Below are 19,883 nucleotides of genomic sequence, written 5' to 3' on the forward strand. Positions count from 1 at the left end.
AGAAGACAGGCAAAGGAACTGCAGAGCGTGGTTCCTACACAGAAGAAAGGCAGCCACAGACACTGTTTCTGAAGGACGTTGGACTTAGCAGATGGTGGCTTCAGAGCAGCTGTTAGGAAAAGTTCAAAGAACCAGAGGAGACCCCATGTGAAGAACTGTAGGCAAATGTGATGACAGTGGCTCGTGAAACAGACTCCACTGAAGAGACAACCAAATGGACATGCAGGACCGGAGAGTGCAGCAGCTAAATTAAAAAGTCACTAGAGGGCTGGGCTGGGGCTCAGTGGTAAATCGCTTGCCTAGCAGGAATGAGGCACTGGGTTCGATTCCTAGCACCACATACAAATACGTAAAATAAAGGTCCATTAACAACTAAAAATATTTAAAATAATAATAATAATAAAAACTCACTAGAAGAGCTTCACAGAGACTCAGATCAGCAGAAGAATTGGTGAATTCAAAGACAGGCCAATAGAGATTATGGAGTCTGAACAACAGAGAGGGGACAAGAAGGGAGAAAATGAACAGAGATTCAGGGAAATGTTAATACTATGTTAATAGATTTTAGAGAAAATACATATGATTATCTTCATAGACACTGAAAAAAACCTATAACATTCAACATCTCACTTTATTAAAATACTTAATCAAATAGGAATTGAGTGATACTTTTTTTGGGGGGGAGGAATACCAGGGATTAAACTCAGGAGCACTCATCCACTGAGCCACATCCCCAGCCCTATTTTGTATTTTATTTAGAAACAGGGTCTCACTGAGTTGCTTAGTGCCTCACTTTTGCTGAGGCTGGTTTTCACCTTGGGATCCTCCTGCCTCAGCCTCCCAAGGCGCAGGCATGTGCCACTATGCTTGTGAGTGATACTTTCTTAATATGAGTAGATATAAATATTATGTGCTAGATATGGAATAATGCTAATGAAATTGGTAATTAGCTAGATAGATGAGACATATTCTAATGCCAGTGTCTGTTTTTTTTTTATTATTTGTTCTTTTTAGTTATATATGACAGTAGAATGCATTTTGACATATCATAAACACTTAGAGTATAACTTCCCATTCTTGTGGTTGGACATGATGTGGAGTTGCACTGGCTGTGTGTTCATACATGAACATCGGAAAGTCATATCAGTTCATTCTACTGTCTTTCCCATTTCCATCCCCCACCCCTTCTGCCCAATCCCAAGAGCCTCCACTCCACACACTCACTCACACACACACACACACACACACACACACACGTACTGCCTATTGTGAGTCAGCATCCCCATATCAGAGGGAACATTTGGCCTTTGGTTTTTCGGGATTGCTAATGCCAGTATCTTCCTAAAAGCAGAAATGCTGGAAACATATCACTAAGTGCAGGAACAAGGCAAGGATACCCACTATTTCTGCTACTATTCAAGGTATTAGCCAGTGCAATTAGACAAGAGAAATAATGTACAAGCACCAGAACTGGTAAAGAAACTAAGTCTATATAAGCATATAATATGAAAGCTGACTCGTAAAACCCAAGGGAATCAGTGACAGAACTAATTCAAATAATATTTCAATTATGTTGACAGGATATCAACTTGGTACTCAGAAACCAATAGTCTTGCCTGTTGGGGTGGTGCATGTCTATTATCCCAGCAGCTCAGAAGGCTGAGGCAGGAGGATCTCAAGTTTGAGTCCAGGGGCTGGGGATGTGGCTCAAGCGGTAGCGCGCTCGCCTGGCATGCGTGCGGCCCGGGTTCGATCCTCAGCACCACATACCAACAAGGATGTTGTGTCTGCCGAGAACTAAAAAATAAATATTAAAAAAATTCTCTCTCTCTATCACTCTCTCTCCTCTCTCACTCTCTCTTTATTAAAAAAAAAAAAAAAAAAAAAGTTTGAGTCCAGCCTCAGCAACTTAGTGAGACCCTGTCTGAAAATTTAAAAAATTATTTTAAAAAAAGGAAAACCTGATGTTGCTAATGTTTCTCAAGTTGGGTGTTTCTTTTAGTAGTCCACTCTGTTGCTTACGTACACTTGGTACAAATCATTTCATACATAGCAAATATTTCATGTTGTACCTGTATATATTTTTATTCATTTATTTTAAACTGACAAGATTTTATGCATTTATCCTGAACAATATAAGGATGTGTGGTACATATGCATTGAATATTTCATAGTTCTATTTTTTTTAAGAATAAATAAAATTACATTTATTTGGGGCTAATTAGGATTGCAATCCAGGTGCCAGGCAAGGTGGTGCACACCTGTGATCGCAGCGGGCTGGGAGGCTGAGGCAAGAGAATCACAAGTTCAAAGCCAGCCTCAGCAATTTAGGTGAGACCCTAAGCAACTTAGCAGAGACCCTGTCTCAAAATAGAAAATAAAAAGGGCTGGAGATGAGGCTCAGAGGTTAAGTGCTTCTGGTTTCAATCCCTGGTACCAAATAAATAAATAAAGTTCAGACAGGGTCTCACTAATTTTTAGCTGAGGGGCTCACTAAATTGCTGAGGCTGGCCTCGAACTTGCGATCCTCCTGCCTCAGCCTCACGAGTTGCTGGGATGACAAGCACACACCACTGTGCCCAGATCCAAGCTTGTTTGTTGGTTTTTAATATTTCATAATTTTAAAAAGTGATCTCACGGTGCTGTCCCTAAACCTGCTGGATCCCCCAGCCTGGAGAATCACTGTACCTTTTGTATCTAAGGTTGGGGGGTGTCCTCCCTCTCCCCGCCCTCATCCAGTCAGGAGTGCGTCCTGGCTCTCTGCGCCTTTGGCATCTCCACCCACCCAGCCCAGCCCTGCACTGCCCAGGCGGCTGTCCTCTCTCCTAGTCGGCTGCATCTGCTTCCTGACCGCTCTTCTGGCTCCGACGGGTGCTGCCCTCCCTCCCCGTCTCTGTTGCAGGATGTCCCCCGTGCGGTCCAGCTAAAGCCCGTCAGTGCCTTACCTGCCTGGTGCAAGTCCCCAAGTCAGGAGACTGTTCCTGGCCCTGCGTGATGGGCCTGTCTCCCTCTGAAGACTCATTTTCCATCCTTCTGAGCTCCACTCTCCAGGCCCAGCCGTCCTGGGATTCCTTCTCTTCTGCTGTGGTGTTCATTGGTCTGTCTGTGGTGCTGTGCATGGGACCCAGGTCCCTGGGCTTGCTACAGAGGCCTCTACCACGGCACAACACCCCCAGGCCCCCCTCTGAGACCCTCTGTTTTCTTTAACATGCCCACGTCTCAGCCCAGAGGACCTTCCTGCTCCCTCTCCCTTCCACCTGCCTCCAGCCATTTTAATTTCATTTAAAAAAAATTAATTAATTGGGGCTGAAAAGAAATTCATGTCTGAGGATACTAAACACCACGGAGTCCACGGGCAGGATGGCACACGCCTAGAATCCCAACTAGTCAGGAGGCTGAGGTACAAGGATCCCAAGTCAAGGCCAGCCTGGGGCAACTTAATGAGACCACATCTCAAAAAAAATAAAATAAAGTTCTGGGGATGTCCCCAGGATGGTGGGTGCCCTGGGTTCAACCCCAGAATGAACGAAACAAAACAGGAACCATCGAATCCTACAATTAAAATGGATGAATTTTTTTCATGTTTTGTTTGGTTTTGAATATGTTTCCATCACTGCATATATCACAACGTGATACATTTTGTCTGAATTGCAGTAAAACACACGACACAGACTTTACCATCTTACCAGGGACAGTGGCATGTGCCTGTAATCCCAGTGGCTGGGGAGGCTGGGGTAGAAGCGTCATAAGTTTGAGGCCAGCCTGGGCAACTTAGGGAGACCCTGTCTCAAAATAAAAAGTTTAAAAAGGGCCTGGGGATGTGGCTCATTGGTAGAGCACTTGCCTTTCATGTGTGAGGCACTGGGTTCGATCCTCAGCACCACATAAAAATAAATAAATAAATAAAAGATATTGTGTCCATCTACAATGAAAAAATATCTTTATAATTAGTTAATTAATTTTTGTTTTGGTACCAGGAATTGAACCCAGGGGTTCAATTCACTGAGCCACATCCCTAGCCCTTTTTTTAGGACAGGGCCTTGCTAAATGGCTGAGGCTGGCCTTGGATTTACAATCCTCCTGCCTCAGCCTCCCGGAGTCCCTGGGATTATAGGTGTGGGACCCCATGCCTGGCTCTAATTTCCTTTTAAATGTCACTTCCTGCTGTAGTTTGGGTCTTAAGTGTCCCCAGAGGCTGAGTGTTGAAGGCTTGTGCTGGCCTGTGGTGCTGTGGGGAGCTGGTGGCATCTTTAGGAGGTGGAGCCTAGGGGAAGGAATTAGGTCAGTGGTGTGTGTCGTTCCCTCTCTCTTTTTCTGCTTTGTGGTAGCCCTGAGGTGAGCAGCTTTGCTTTCCCATGGTACTCCCCACCATGATGTTCGGCCTTCCCAAGGCCCTCAAACAATGCAGGCAACCAACTAAAACCTTTGACATGGCAGGGCGGGGGCTGGGGTTGTGGCTCAGAGGTAGAGCGCTTGCCTACCCTGCATGAGGCACTGGGTTCCATCCTCAGCCCCACATAAAGTAAAATAAAGACACTGTGTCCACCTGTAAGTAAAAAATAAATATTAAAAAAAAAAAACCTTTGACATCAAGAGTCAAAATAAAATCTTCCTCCTTATAAGTTGATTTTCTCAGGTATTTTGTTATAGTAACAGAAAATCAACTAACATACTTCCTTACCTAGTTTTTTGTTATTAGCCCTTGAAAACCTCCCTCTCTTATGTTTAATCATCATGTGCCAATAAAAATATGGAGAAAAACCAAAACAAAACAAAACCAAAACCCCTCCCTCTCTTATGATGTCACTCTCTGTTTTCCTAACTTCTGACCAAGAGTGGATTTCCAGGACACCCAAAGCCCACAGGGGATGACAGGACACTGAGACAGGAGAAGCCTGGATCCTGCCCTCTGGTTGTGACCTTCTGAAGGACATTAGAAATATTAATTGTTGTGGTATAAAGGTTAGCCCAGAACCTTGTGGTTTAAATCCAAGCACAATGGACTATCTTCTTACACTCTTTGGGAGTCAGGAGTTATTTTATTTTATTTTATTTTGGTGCTGGTGGTTGAACCCAGGGCCTCGTGCCCGCTGGCAGGCACCCTAACCACTGAGCTTACACCCCCAGCCCTCAAGTCGGTAGGTTCGGACTCCAGTCTCTCATGAGGTCTGCTGTTGAGATGTTGGTTGCAGCCACGGTCATGTGTGGTGCTGGGGGCTTCCCCTCCCGGGGGCTCACGGGTGGCTGCTGGCTGCGAGGCCTCAGTTCCTGGCCTCATGGCCCCGCCCGTGGGACTGCCTGAGCATCTTCTGACACAGCAGCTGGCTTCCCCTGAAACAAGTGGCCCAGGAGGAGTGCAAGAGGGGGCCCAAGGGACTTTGGTGACCAGGTCTCTGAAGTCTTCCACTGTCAATTGTGCTCAATTCTATTGATTAGAAGTAATTCCGACTCACGGCTCCACCTCCTTTAGGATTGTGCATGCCTAAGACGCCACACCTGGGGGACTCCAATGCGGAACCCTCCAAAGGCCCTGGGAACCTGCACTGAAGGGAAAGCCAGTCTCAGCCTGAGCACTGCTGTGCTTTGCAGTCAGGGCTGTATTCATGCTCCCTGGCAGTCCCACTGTGTGTCCCTACTAAGTTTCCATTCCATTTCTTCTCAGGTGAATAATCACAACTTCGTCTCCTTCCTCAAACGCGCAACACTCTCCCTTACCTGCTCCCCTGTCCACCTGCATCTGCGCCTCCCCATCTCCTCTCTTCCCGCCTGCAGGGTGGGATCACCCTCTCTCAAAGCTTAGCTCCTCCAGCCTCCTCTCCCTTCTTGATTTCTCAGTCACCGCTTGTCCGTGTTTCCTGTTTTTCATTCTGTCTTTCTCCCCCACCCCCGCTGAGCTGGGGCTTAAACCCAGGGCCTCAAACACGTTAGGCAAACGCTGTCCCCAGAGCCACATCCCAGTCCTCCTGGTTTCTCTTTCTTTTCTTTTTGTCTTTTCACTGGAGGGTCCACGGGGCAGGGACCACATTCTCTACACGCCTAACAGGGCCTGGCTTGCCAGGGGCAATCAACAAATGAGTGAATGAATCAGGAAGGAAGAATGAGCAGGCTGAGCAGGGTGAGTTTTGGTCCCAGGGACTGAACTCAGGGCCACTTAACCAATAAGCCACACCCCCAGCCCTTTTTGTGTTTTATTTAGAGACAGAGGCCTCCTTTACTCAGGGCCTCGCCAAGTTGCTGAGGCTGGCTTTGAACCGCTGATCCTCCTGCCTCAGCCTCCCAAACCGCTGGGATTACAGGAGGGCGCCACCTCCCTAAATATCTTAAACCAGGCAAGAAGACTCCGAAGGGAAGAGGTGACTTTTAACTCATGGCTGTCCCTGGTACTTGTTCCCTTGCTCATCACACGTCCTGTAGATGTGACCTGATGGGCCTGCTGCCGGCTGATTGCCAAGGCCACACAAGCCCTGGCACCTTTCTTGGTGCTTCCCCTGGATCTGTCCTTGGCCTGCCCAGACAGGCCTCCCCAGCTGGCTGCCTGCCCCCTGCTCTGCCCTCTGAGGACACCAGGCTCAACCACTGTCTCAGGTGGCAGCCAGCCAGGGAGCCTGAAGTGGCTGTTCCTTGGTTTTTCCCAGAAACTGTTAGGAATGGCTCAGCCTTGGGCTGGGGTTGCTCCCCAGGCCCCCAGTGGAGGTGACAGGCCGGGCTGGGTGAGAGGCAGCAGCATCCCAGCTCGGCCAGTCTCCAGCCTGGTGACTTGGGCTAAGTTCTTAAGTCTTTTTTCTTTTTTTTTAAAAACTTTTGTGTTTTAGTTGCAGATGGACACGACCTTTGTTTATTTTTATGGGGAGCTGAGGGTGGAACCCAGGGCCTCAGGCTAGCGCCCCACCACTGAGCCCCAGCCCAGCCCCAGTTCTTCATCTTTTCAAGCATCTGTTTTCTCATCAATAAAAAATGGCAAGCTGGGGGCTGGGGATACAGCTCAGTTGGTAGAATGCTTGCCTTGCATGCGCAAGGCCCTGGGTTCAATCCCCAGCACCAAAAAAAAAATTAAATAAATAAAATGGCAAGCTGTCATAGAGAAAATGAACATGGAGCAAAGTGCAGGGGCTGACAGCAGGGTTGTGGGGCCACCTGGCTTGTGTTTAAATCCCGTTATTCCTTTGTAGCTGTGCAACTCTGGGCAAGTTACTTAATCTCTCTGTGCATCAGTTTCCTCACCTATAAAATAGGTATGGTAATAGTACCTGGCTCATGGGGTTGTCATGAGGATGAGAACTGCCCGGCATGGAGTCGGAGCGCATCACTTCTGGGCTGGCTGTGCTATTACCCTGATTTCTGTAGTGCTCAGTGGGAGATGTCCTTGTGGTTCTGAGCCCTGCCCTGGTGGTGGTCACAGGAGGCTGTGTTTGCATCACGTCAAGTGCCATGGGCACCCAGACGACTGAGACTCCCTCAGTTTGTGGCTGCTGCTGGAAATGTCTCTGGGTGTACACTAAAGGTTTTCTGAGCAAACAGGAGAGGGAAAAGCTCACTGTTAGGTCGGTGGTGGCCACTTGGTGGCAATTTAGAACAAAGCAGTCACGGGAAAAGGACATCAGTCAGGCGCCGGGGGAAACGCCTGTCAATCAGCAGGACCCCCTGGCCAATCCTGGAGTTCAGCCAACTCCTCTGACCAACTCCAACGGGACAAGGGACCCTAAAAACACCTTTTCCTGTCCCAAGCCCTTCCCTTCCTGCCGTGAGCCCCATAAAAGTCCAGTCCGGTCGAGCTGCCATGGGTTTCTCCTCAGACCCTTCTCCTGTCCACTCTGTGGGTCTGATCTGCCTGGGAGTGATATCTTAATAAAGCCTGGTTTGGCGGCCTCTTTAAATCTGCCTCCTTTGGTCACTGCCCGCCTTCGCTACAGCACGTGGTGATAGGAGGAGCCAAAGTAAAGGGAGCTAGGCTGAAGAGGCCTGCCCGTGAGGTTTGGGGAGAAGGAAGCTGAGCTGGACCACAGAGGTGTGGTGGGCGAGGGAGGCAGGCTGGAAGCAGGCCATGCAGAGATCCAGATGCCTGGTTAGGGAGGTCTTTGCTAGAGCAGGGCAGGTGCTGGTGGCTGCACATCTGTCCAGCTCCTCCCAGCTGTCTCTTGGGCTGCAGAAGCTGAAACAGTAAAAATGCATGTATTGCAGGTGTTCCTCCACAGTTCTGATCGTGTCAAAATTAAAGTTGGACCCGATGCGATGGTAGGAGAAGGGTGTGGCTCCAGGCAGCGCTCCTGCGGCTGTGCTTCCAAGAGGTCTGCTGTGGCTCTGGGACCACTATACTGTGGAGGCTTCTAAACCCTTGGACTGCAGTTTGCCTCCTTTGAACAGCTGAGTATTGCTCTGCCTGTGACATGCCACTATAAGTAGATCCTTGCCCAGGAAGCTATTTATAGCAATTCCACTAGAGATGTCTCCTCATCTTTCACAAAGTTTTGGGTCCCTAATTCTGCCAGAACTCACCACTCCAGAGCTGTCAGGCCCAATGATTTATTTATCCAATTACCCACCCATCCACCCACCCTTCCAATCATTTATTTATTCTCTCTTCATCATTTACCAAGCTCTTATTCTGTAGTAGGCATTGGACTGGTGGTAGGCTGGGAACAGGGAGGCAAATCAGACTATTGCTATGAATTGAGCTGTCCTAAAACAGAGGCTTACAGTAACAATCACTTGTTTTCTTACTGTCTTGCAATTTGGGCAAGACCATGAGGGGATGGCTCTTCCTTCCTTCCTTCATGTGGCATCACTTGGAGCACCTCATTTTGGACAGGAAGATCTGCTTCCAAGATGGGCACACTCCCATGAATGGCAGCTTGGTGATAGCTGTTGCCTGGAACTCTGATTCTCCACATGGGCCTCCCCACAAGACTGCTTGGGCTTCCTCACAGTATGGAGGCTGAATTCCAAGAGAAGGAAATGAAAGCTTGTCGTGAGACGCTCTGGACAGGAGTTGTGTACACATGTTTAAGTCTTGAGTAAAGAAGTACTGAACTGGTATTGCCCTCCCCTCAAAGGTACAGCTCCAGGAGTGGGTGTCACCCAGTGGGGTCGAATTACACCCACTTGTTTGTTGTAACCCTTTGCCCTCTTTTGGATAGAATGTTCCATGAATTAGCTCCCAGTATTAATATAATCCAGGTTTGAGGCATGCTTCTCCTCTTTCTTGCCTGCCTTGTCCCCCTTGTGGGAGCTGTGGCTGAGGAGTAGTTGCTGAACCCAAAGAAAAAGGTCCTTTCTGTGACTGTGTCTTTATTTAGTCATCCCAAATTCATTTGGAGTGACCCTGATTGATTGATTTAGTCATGTGTCCCCACAGAAGCTGCCAGTTCTCTTCAAGGATAAGCCAAGAATTGGCACAGTGTCATTTCTACCATATTCTATTGGATCAAAGCAAGTCAGAGGCCAAGCCCAGAGTCAAGGGGGTGGGGAGAAAAACCTTACCTCTCTATGGGGGAAGTGATGAGGAACTTATGGCCATCTGTAATACACAAATTTACCAAGCAGTGCACAGTCTTATGCTATCTGGATTAAACTCTGAAACTAACCAGTTGACTAGTTGGTTATTGTGCTTGGATTGATGGAATCTAAGGATTATTTCCATTCCTCTTGTTTCCAAGAGGTGGGCCTTTTCTGGACTAACGAACACTCCTGGCTTTGACCCACTTGTTCTCACTCCTCCTAAGGAGAAGAGAGACTTTTCTAGGTGAGTTGGTAGCAGAAACTAGATAAGCTCATAAGGGTCCCAAAGGAAGCAGAGCGAGTAAGTCTGTCCAACTCGGGGAAGGGTGGGCAGATCTAAAGTGTCATTTTCCCAGGGAGTTTATTTGTAAAACAAAAGTAACATTTTGGTCTATTTCTCAGTTGGTACTGAACTTGAGCAGGAAGAGACGGAGGGTTATGTTGTGAGTACTCCAAAAACCCGACTCTAAGCTTGTCACATAGTTTGTGCTCAATAAAAAACATGTTGATGTTAATCAAGAAAATATTCAATCAACTCTGATAGAACAAAAAAGTGTACCTCTTGTCATTTTCTCATTTATTCATCCACTTATTCATTCATTCCACAGTCAGGCCAGATGCTCTCCATGGTCAGTGCATCTCTCCAGCATGAGACTGAAAGCTCAACAGGCTGGGGCTGCATTTGTGTGTGTGGGGGGGGCGGTAATGGTGATTGAACTCAGGGGCACTCCTAGACTGCTGAGCCACACCCCCAGCTTCCACCATGCGACCAGCGCACTGGTTTCATTAAAGAGGTTCTTGGCATAAAGTTAGCTAGTGAGATCGTAATAAAACACACAGACTCAGTTACCTTTTTCCATGATCAGGTCCGAGACGGCTCCCCCTCTGGTTCCCACCTTGAACCACCCGGTAGGGCAGCAAGGATGACTCAGGGCTAGCAGGAGAGAGAGAGAGAGGGAGCACGCCAGGGAGTGGCCTTTTATTGGGGAACAAGAAATTCAGGGGAGAATTCCATCCAATGAAGGTTGAGGGGGGCCGCACTCCAAGGTCAGGGTCAGTGATTGGCCCCCGGGGTCAGTGGTCAGTCACACCCCCACACGGACAGGCTCTTGCACCAGGAGAGGGTCGGGAAAGCTCCGACACAGTTTAGCCAGAGTGGCTCACACCCAAAGGGGGAGTTGCCCAGTCACGTGTGAGAATGGCTCCCCACACCCAGCCCTATTTTGCATTATTTATTTATTTTGAGAGAATCTTAATATTTATTTATTTATTTTGTAAGTTTTCTGCAGACACAACATCTTTGTTGGTATGTGGTGCTAAGGATCGAACCCGGGCCGCACGCATGCCAGGCGAGCGCGCTACCGCTTGAGCCACATCCCTAGCCCCTGCATTTTTTATTTAGAGACAGGGTCTCACTGAGTTGCTTAGAGCCTTGCTTTTGCTGAGGCTGGCTTTGAACTTGCAATCCTCCTGCCTCAACCTCCCAATCCTCTGAGATTACAGGCAGCAGGGCTTGGGGTTGCATTTTTTTTCTCTGCAGTGTCCCGAGTGCCTGGCCTACAGCCTGCACCTAGTAGATCCTCAGCAAATATTTGTTTATTAAAGTAAGGAGTTCAGAGGACAAGGGAAGTCCAGGGTCATTTAGACAGACTAACAGACAGACAAGTTGGTCTCATGTGGTCAGTCCCACAATTGGTGCGCTGGGGGACAGGAAGAGAAGCTGTCTGGGCTGGTCCTCCTGGCTGGGAGTACTTGCAGTGTTCCATTAGGAAGGGGGAGGGCATCTCCTCTCACTGGAGAGAGAGAGAGAGGATGTGAGAATCTGAAGATGGTGTCAGTGATGCTAAAAAAAAAGTTTTAGACAATTAAACTTAGTAAAGTTTATTGGAGAAAAGAATAATTCATGTGGGGCACACTGGCATACGCTTATAATCCCTGCCAATCCCATTGGGTAACTTAAGAATGGAATTGCTGGGACATAATGCAAATGTATGTTTATAAGACTACCCAGCTCACTGCACAGAAGAAGAAATACAATCCTTCAACAAACATAAGAAAAAGATGTTCATCATCTCTAGCGACTAGAGAAATGCAACTCAAAACTACTCTAAGATTTCATCTCACTCCAGTCAGATTGGCAGTTAGGAAGAATATAAGCAACAATAATGTTGTCGAGGATGTGGGGGAAGAGGTGCACTCATCCATTGCTGGTGGGACTGCAAATTGGTGCAACTACTATGGAAAGCACTATGGAGATTCCTCAGAAAACTTGTAATGGAACCACCATTTGACCCAAACTATCCCACTCCTTGGTTTATACCCAAAGGACTTAAAATCAGTGATGTGGACACATCAATGTTTATAGCAGCTCAATTCACAATAGCTAAACTATGGAACCAAACTAGATGTCCTTCAACAGGTGAATAGATAAAGCCTTAAAGAAGAATGAAATTATGGCATTTGCAGGTAAATGGAAGAAGCTGAAGAATATCATGCTAAGCAAAAATAAGCCAAACCAAAAAAAAAAAAAAAAAAAAAAAAACAAAGGCTGAATGCTTTTTCTGATAAGCAGATGCTAATCCATAATGGGGGAAGAATGAAGGAATTTTGGATTGTGCAGAGGGGAGGGAGGGGAGGGGTAGGGTTGTGGGGATGGGAAGGACAGTAGAATGAGACAAACATTATTACCCTATATACATGTTTGATTATACTACTGGTGTAACTCTGTACCATGTTCAGCCAGAGGAAGAAGTTGTGCTCCAATTGTGTTCAATGTGTCAAAATGCATTCTACTGTCATGTATAACCAGAGCAAAATTTAAAAATATAAATTTAATTTAAAGAAAAGACTACCAATCTTTCTCCCAATTTGGCGGTTCCATTTTGTTTTCCCATCAACTACATATGAGAGTTTTAGTCGCTCCACATCATTACCAATTTTTATGACCAGTTTTTTTTTGTTGTTGTTGTTTTTTTGAGGTGCTGGGAATCAAATCCAGGGCCTCCTGCATGGTAGTCAAATACTCCACCTGTTTGACCTGTGTTCAACCTGGAAAGGCTGAAGTATCTCATTGCTTTCATTTGCACTTATCTATCAGTGCTTTGGGGGGAGGGGTTGGACTGGGGAATAAACCCAGGGGTGCTCTACCACTGAGCTATATCCTCAGCCCTTTCATTTTTATTTTGAGAAGGGTCTTCCTAAGTTGCTAAGGCTGGTCTAGAATCTGTGCTCCTCCTGCCTCAGCCTCTGGAATTGCTGGGGTCACAGGTACACACCACTGCAGCCACCAAGCACCTTTTAATCTGATTATTTGTTATCTCAATATCTTTGACAAAATATCTGCTCAAAAAATTTGCCCATTTTGTATTAGCTTTTGTATTTTCTAAATGTTGAATTATAAGAATTCTTTGCTGGATGTGAGTCCTTTGTCTGATATATGTTTTGCAAACATTTTCTCCCAAACTGTTTTTGCCTTTAATTTTTTTTAAAAAAATTTTTTAGTTTGTAGTTGGACACAATACCTTTGTTTTATTTATTTTTATGTGGTGTTGAGGATCGAACCCAGGGCCCTGCACACACTAGGCAAGTGCTCTACTGCTGAGCCACAATCCCAGCCCCTTTTTATTTTCTTAATGGTGTCTTCTGAACAGCAAAAATGTCCAATTTTGATTGTCTAATTTGTCAAATTGTTCTTTGAGAGCTTATGCTATTTGTGTTCTATTTAAGAATTTTTTTCCTAAACTTTTCCACTATGTTTTCTTCTAGAAAGTGTAGGTTTTACTTTGTAGGTTTTACACTTAAGTCTATGACGGCTTTCAAGTTAAATTTTTGTGCATGATGCAGGGTAAGGGATGAGGTTTTGTTTTCACATAGATATCCAATCATTCCAGACCTTCTTTTGAAATGATTATCTTTTACTATCAAACTGCCTTGGGGGCTGGGGTGTGGCTCAGTGGCAGAGGCCTTGCTAAGCTTGCGTGAGCTCCTGGGTTTCATCCCCAGCACGCACTGGCGCACACACACACACACACACACACACAAACACACCACAAACAAACAAAACAACAACTACTAGTACCTCTACCGGAAATCAGGAAATCAACATATGTGTCAACTCATTTCTGAACTGTGTTCTGTCTGGCTGTTCACTGTTTCAGGTGTCTATCCTTAGACCCAATGCCATACTAGCTTAATCACTGTAGCTTTATTATGAGCCTTGAACTCAGATAATGCAAGTCCTCGAACTTCGTTTGTATTGTTCAGGTTTATTTTATTTTTTTTAAGATCTAAACTTCATTTACATTTTAGAATCAGTTAATTTCTTAAAAAAAAAAAAATGCCCCCTGAGGTTTTGGTTGGCATTGCATTAAACTACAGATCAGTATGGAGAAAACTGACATTGTAGGGGCACTCAGTATTGTGATGTGTGCACAGGGCTTAGCTCTTATGTATTTAAATCTTTAATTTCTCTCAGCAGAGTTTTGTACTTTTTGGTGTATAGTTTTTATTATTATTTTTTATTTTTTATTTTTAAAGAGAGAGAGAGAGAGAATTTTTTTTAATATTTATTTTTAGTTTTTGGCGGACACAACATCTTTGTTGGTATGTGGTGCTGAGGATCGAACCCAGGCTGCACGCATGCCAGGCAAGCGCGCTACCGCTTGAGCCACATCCCCAGCCCGGTGTATAGTTTTTAAATGTCCTTTACTAAAAGTTACTAACCTTTGCTATTTTTTTAATTCCTTTTTTTTTTTTTTAGTTGTTGATGGACCTTTATTTTATTTATTTTTATGTGGTGCTGAGAATCAAACCCAGTGCCTCACTCATGCTAAGCAAGTGCTCTGCTGCTAAGCCACAACCCCAGTCCACCTTTGCTATTTTTGATACTATGTAAGTGGTATTTTAAAATTTTCAATTCTTGGTTGTTTATTATTAGAATTGTAGAAATACAATTGCTGGGCTGGGGTTGTGGCTCAGCAGTAGAGCACTCGCCTCACACGTGCAAGACCTTGGGTTCCATCCTCAGCACCATATAAAAATAAAAAAGCGAAATAAAGGTATTGTGTCCAACTACAACTAAAAAAAATAAATATTAAAAAAAAGAAATACAATTGCCTTTTGCATATGGACCTTTGTATTCTCAGCACTGTTAAATTCATTATTTGGTCTTGTAGCTTTTTGTATGTGTGTGGATTCCGTAGGATTTTCTACAATCATATTGCTATGAATAAAGTTGTTTTATTTCTTCTTTTACAATCTGTGTGCTTTTTATTTATTTTTCCTTCCTTTCTCCCTCCTATTTTCCCTCTGTCCTTTCCTTCCTTGTCTCACTGGGTTGCCCAGGCTGACCTTGAACTCCTTGGTTGGAGCAATCCTCTTCCTCAGCCTCCCAGGAGTGCTTGCCTCTGTGCCCACCTCATTTATTTTTCTTGCTTTACTACTTGGCTAGGACCTTCAGTACAATATCAAATACAGTGGGGAAGGTAGACATTCTTAACTTGCTCTTGCTCTTAGGGAGTTGTCTAGTTTATTGCCATAAAATCTTCAATTGTCCCTTATTATTCTTTTAATATCTACAGAATCCACTGGACGTGGTGGTACACACCCATAATCCCAGATTCTCAGGAGGCCGAGGCAGGAGGATTACAAATTCAAAGCCAGCCTCAGCAACTTAGTGAGGCCCTAAACAACTTAGCAAGAGCCTATCTCAAAAAATGAAAAGGTTTGGGATATGGCTCAGTGGCTAAGCGCCCCTGGGTTCAATCCCCAGTACCAAAACCAACCAACCAACCAAAAACCTACAGAATCCATGGTGATGTCATTTCTGATACTAGTAATTTGTGTCTTTTTTCTTTTTTCCCCCCAGCCAATCTAATTCAGGGTTTATCAATTTTATCCGTCTCAAAGAACTAGGTTTTGGTCTTGTTGATTCTCTCTACTACTTTTCTATTTTCTATTTCATTTTCTCTTTGGATTTTATACTTCCTTTTTGTTTGCTTACTTTGGTTTTGATTCTTTGTCCTCTTTCTAATTCCTTAAGGTGGAACCTGAGGTATACTAGATTCTAGAACTTTCCTCATTTTTATTTTATTTTTTAAAAATATTTATTTTTTAGTTTTAGGTGGACACAATATCTTTATTTTTATATGGTGTCAAGATCAAATCCAGTGCCTCAGACAAGCTAGCAAGCAATCTGCCACTGAGCCAACCCCTGGCCCACTTTCTTCATTTTTTTTTTTTTTTTAAAGAGAGAGTCAGACAGAGAGAGAAAGAATTTTTTTTAATATTTATTTTTTTAGTTTTCGGCGGACACAACATCTTTGTTTGTATGTGGTGCTGAGGATCGAACCCGGGCCGCACGCATGCCAGGTGAGCACGCTACCGCTTGAGCCACATCCCAGCCCACTTTCTTCATTTTTAACATTAGCATTTAGTGCTCTAAACATCCCCTTAAATACTTCTTTACTGGCATCCCCAGAATTCTTACATATTGTGTATCAGTTTCACTCAGCTCAGTTTCTAGAAAAAATAATAAAAATAAAAGTTTCTAATTTTTCTTTGATTTTCTTTGACGCATGAGTTATACAGAAGTGGACTATTTTGCTGAGTATCAGTGGAACACCTCTGAAATGCCCCAATTCGGGAGATTAAGGCAGTAGAATCACAAATTCAAGGCCAGTCTGGGGAATTTAGCAATCTGTCTAATAATAAGAAATAGAAAAGGAATGTGGGTGGGCAGGATTGGGTTTGTGACTTAGCAGTAGAGCTCTTGCCTAGCATGTGTGAGGCACTGGGTTCAATCCTCAGCACCACATAAAAATAAATAAATAAAACGATATTAAAAAAAAAAAGGAATGGGAATATGACTCAGTAGTAAAGCACTTCTGGGTTTTATCCCTAGTACCATTCCCTCCCCGCCAAAAAAAAAAAAAAAAAAAAAGTGTGTTATTTTGTTTCCAAATATTTTGGAATTTTCCAGGGATCTTTCTCCTGTTATTTCTGAATTTTGTGGTCACAGAACATACTTTTTGTGACTTGAATTGTTTTAAATTTATTGAGTTGTTATATTACAGAATGTTGCATCTTGGTAAATGTTCTATATGTGCCTAAGAAAAACACCAATTTTGCTGCTATCGGGTAAAGTGTTCTACAAATGTCTATTGGGTCAAAATGGCTGGCAGTATCCTCAGGTCTACTCTCTCCTTGCTGATTTCATCTACTTGTGCTTCAGTCATTGAGAATTTGAATTTGCTACTGTGAAGGTCTGTTTTTCCTAGCAGTCAATCCATTTTGGCTTCTTGTAATGTGAAGCTCTGTTCTTGGGTGCATAAATGTTTAGGATTGTTATTTCTTCTTGATTAACTGACCTCTCTATAAAATGACCTTCTTTAATCCTGCCAATATTCTTTGCTCAAAAATTTACTCATCTGCTCAGTTGAGATAAAAAAGTATTCAGGCCCCAACCTTAAACTCAGGGTCTCTGCAAGCTGATCGAAGTTCAATGCCAATTCCAATGCAGTGAGGATCCACAGTGCACCAAGAGAACACAGAGAAGGGGAACCCTGCCCAAATCTGATGATTCCTGAGGAGCAAGATATTCCAAGGAAGAGGAAAGTCCCATGCAAAAGATGATATACTGGGTTGGGGCATGATAGATGCTAGGATTTTAACATGGCCCTCAAATTTTATGTGCTGGAAAGTTAATTCCCAAATTAAGTATTTGAAGGTTGATGGTATTTGGAGGTAAGGGCTTTAACTGGATCAGATGAGATTGTCAGAGTGGGACCCCAGGATGGGACTGGTAGCTTTATAGGAAGCGGAATAGAAACCTAAGCAGACATATACTTTCTCCATCTTGTCATGTGATACCCTCCACCATATTATGATACAGTAAAGAAGGCCCTCACCAGATGCCACACAGATGCCAGCATTATGATCTTGGATTTCCCAGCCTCAAAAACCATAAATCAAATAAACTTCTGGTCTTTATAAATTACACAGTTGTTGGTATTTTGTTATAGCAGTAGAAAATAAACTAAGGGGGGCTGGGGATATAGCTCAGTTGGTAGAGTGCTTGCCTAGCATGCACAAGGCCCTGGGTTCAATCCCTAGCACCATAAAAAAAAAAGAAAAAAAGAAAATGAACTAAGAAGGTGCGGTATATCTGAGGTGCCCACAAACAAGGCCTTATGGCCAAAGGGCAAAGAGGGGACAGGAGACAAACTTTGACTAAGATGTCAGATCTGGTTTTTTTTTTTTTTTTTTTTTTGTACCAGGGTTTAATCCAGGGGCACTTTACCATTTAGCTACATTTCCAGCCTGTTTTTTTTTTTTTTTAATTTAATTTAAAGACAGGGTCTTGCTTGCTAAGTTGCTTAGGGCCTTGCTATATTGCTGAGGCTGGTTTTGAACTTCTGATCTTCCTGCCTCAACCTCTGTCTCAGCCTCCCAAGGTACTGGTGTGTGCCAGTGTGCCCGGCTAAGATGTCAGATCTTTCTGGCCACTGAATGAACAATACATAGAAGAAGAGTAAGGAAAGGAGGCTGTTCCTTTTGTGTAGGCATGAGATGATGGAGGTCTGCAGTAGGCCAGTGGCAATGAAGACGGCAAGGAAAGACAGGAAGTGGAATTAACAGGACGTCCTTCCTTGCCTAGCATATTGCATGAGCCTTCTAACTGGCTGCTTCTACCCTTGCCTCTCACTCCCTCCTGCCCCCATCCAGTGTATTCCAAAACAGAAAACGCATTGATCTTTGAGTCCTATGTCAGAGCAGATCACACTTTTGCTCAACACCTTCCAACAGATCCTCTTGTCGCTCAGAATAAAAGCCTGGGATGGCCAATATAATGTGGCCCTTGACCCTTCTCCTATTATTCATCCTTTGCTAGGTCTTCTCTAGCCACACTCACCTCCTCCAGCCAACCAGGACCACATCACCGTAGTGGCACTTCTTTATTCAGAAATCCACTTGGCTCATGCTCTCACCTCCTTCAAGTCTTTGCTCAAAGGTCACCTTCTCAGTGATGCTTTCCTGACTATCCTTGATGATACTGCATCCTGCTTCAAGTGCCCCCCCCCGTACTGATTCCCTTTATTCTGCTCTTCTTTTCCCCTCTAGCCCTACGAATTTCCAACATATTACATAATTCATTCATATTATATGTATTGTTTATTGTCTATCACATTTACTAGGGAAATCACCATAAAGGCAGAGGTCTTTCTTTTGTTCACTGTCTCTAGAAGAGGAGACATACTTGTAGACAGACAGGTACAAATGGCTTAATTACCAGGCTGCATGTGGGAGCAGACAGAGGAACACCACATGCTGCCCAGGTTTCTAAGTCCAGGGACACAGAACTGTTTTGAAAGCAAAGGAGATCTCAGCTGGAAGCCAGACATGGGAGTCATCAACATCTGGGTGATGGTGGTGGGGTTGAATCCACAGAAGAAACCATACAAGATTTCTTACAAGACTAAGGTGAGCACAAAATTTTACAAAATGGTGGGAGAGGGAGGGGGCAGTTGCGTAGCCAGAAAGAAAAAAGTAGGGGCGTGTGGGTGGCACAAGTTTATTAGACTTTCAAGTAGGTGAGAGAGATTGAGTCAATAAAGACTGAAAGTGGATGATTGGATGTAGTCAGTAAAAAGTCATAAATGGCTTTATGGGGGAGCCAACTCAGTGTCTGATTAGAAGCTCAACCTGTAAGGTCAACAGGTGGGGGGCGGGGAGGATGACTGAGAATAATAGCTTGGGCATTTATAGGCTGACAGACCTAAGGAATCCTAGGACAGGTCTTGCTAAGCCTCTGAACCACAACTGTCCCACGTTTAATATGGCGATAGCACCACCTAGCTGATCAACTTTGACGACTGATGGTTAAAAGAGATGACGAAGGAAAATACAGGGCGCAAAGTGAGTGCCTTAGTTTCATTTTGTTAATGACAGCATTGAGTTGGCAGCGACCCAGTCACCGATTGAAATAGCCCAGGACCTGTGTCCCCAGATAAGGACAGCAAAACCGTAGGCACAGAAAAGGACACCGGCATGCGGCGCTGAAAAGTCAATCCCTTGGCGCAGACGGAGAACACTCGGTCCCAAGATTACGAGGATCTAATTAGCTCAGCCTTCTCCCCAGACCCCGCACACCTGACTGCCCCTCCCTTTCGTGGAGGGGCAAACGTCTCCCGAGGCGGGACAGGCATCACCTGCCCACGAACACGGCTTTGCCTACTCGCCGCAGTCGGGTAGGACCTAGTCCTAGGCAACGGAGCCCACCGCCCCTAGCAACCACTCACCCGCTTTTCTCTTTCTATAGGCCAAACAATTTTCCTTTCTTTTTCTTATTGGTCCGCGTAACTTTCTCGCAACCAATCAGTGGCAGCCAC

At 44.7% G+C, this 19,883-nt stretch overlaps 1 long non-coding RNA gene across 1 annotated transcript; it reads right to left on the reverse strand.

Annotated features, from left to right (window-relative positions):
* Positions 1 to 11,073: 11,073 nt before the first annotated feature.
* Positions 11,074 to 19,820, reverse strand: LOC144376979 (uncharacterized). The gene is made up of 2 exons (XR_013437424.1): positions 17,403 to 19,820; positions 11,074 to 11,288 (listed from the first exon to the last, which is right to left on the reverse strand). It is a non-coding gene; the product is annotated as an uncharacterized LOC144376979 (long non-coding RNA).
* Between the last annotated feature and the right edge of the window lie 63 nt (positions 19,821 to 19,883).

This window comes from Ictidomys tridecemlineatus, chromosome 4 (assembly GCF_052094955.1).
Source record: "Ictidomys tridecemlineatus isolate mIctTri1 chromosome 4, mIctTri1.hap1, whole genome shotgun sequence".
Lineage (NCBI taxonomy): Eukaryota > Metazoa > Chordata > Mammalia > Rodentia > Sciuridae > Ictidomys > Ictidomys tridecemlineatus.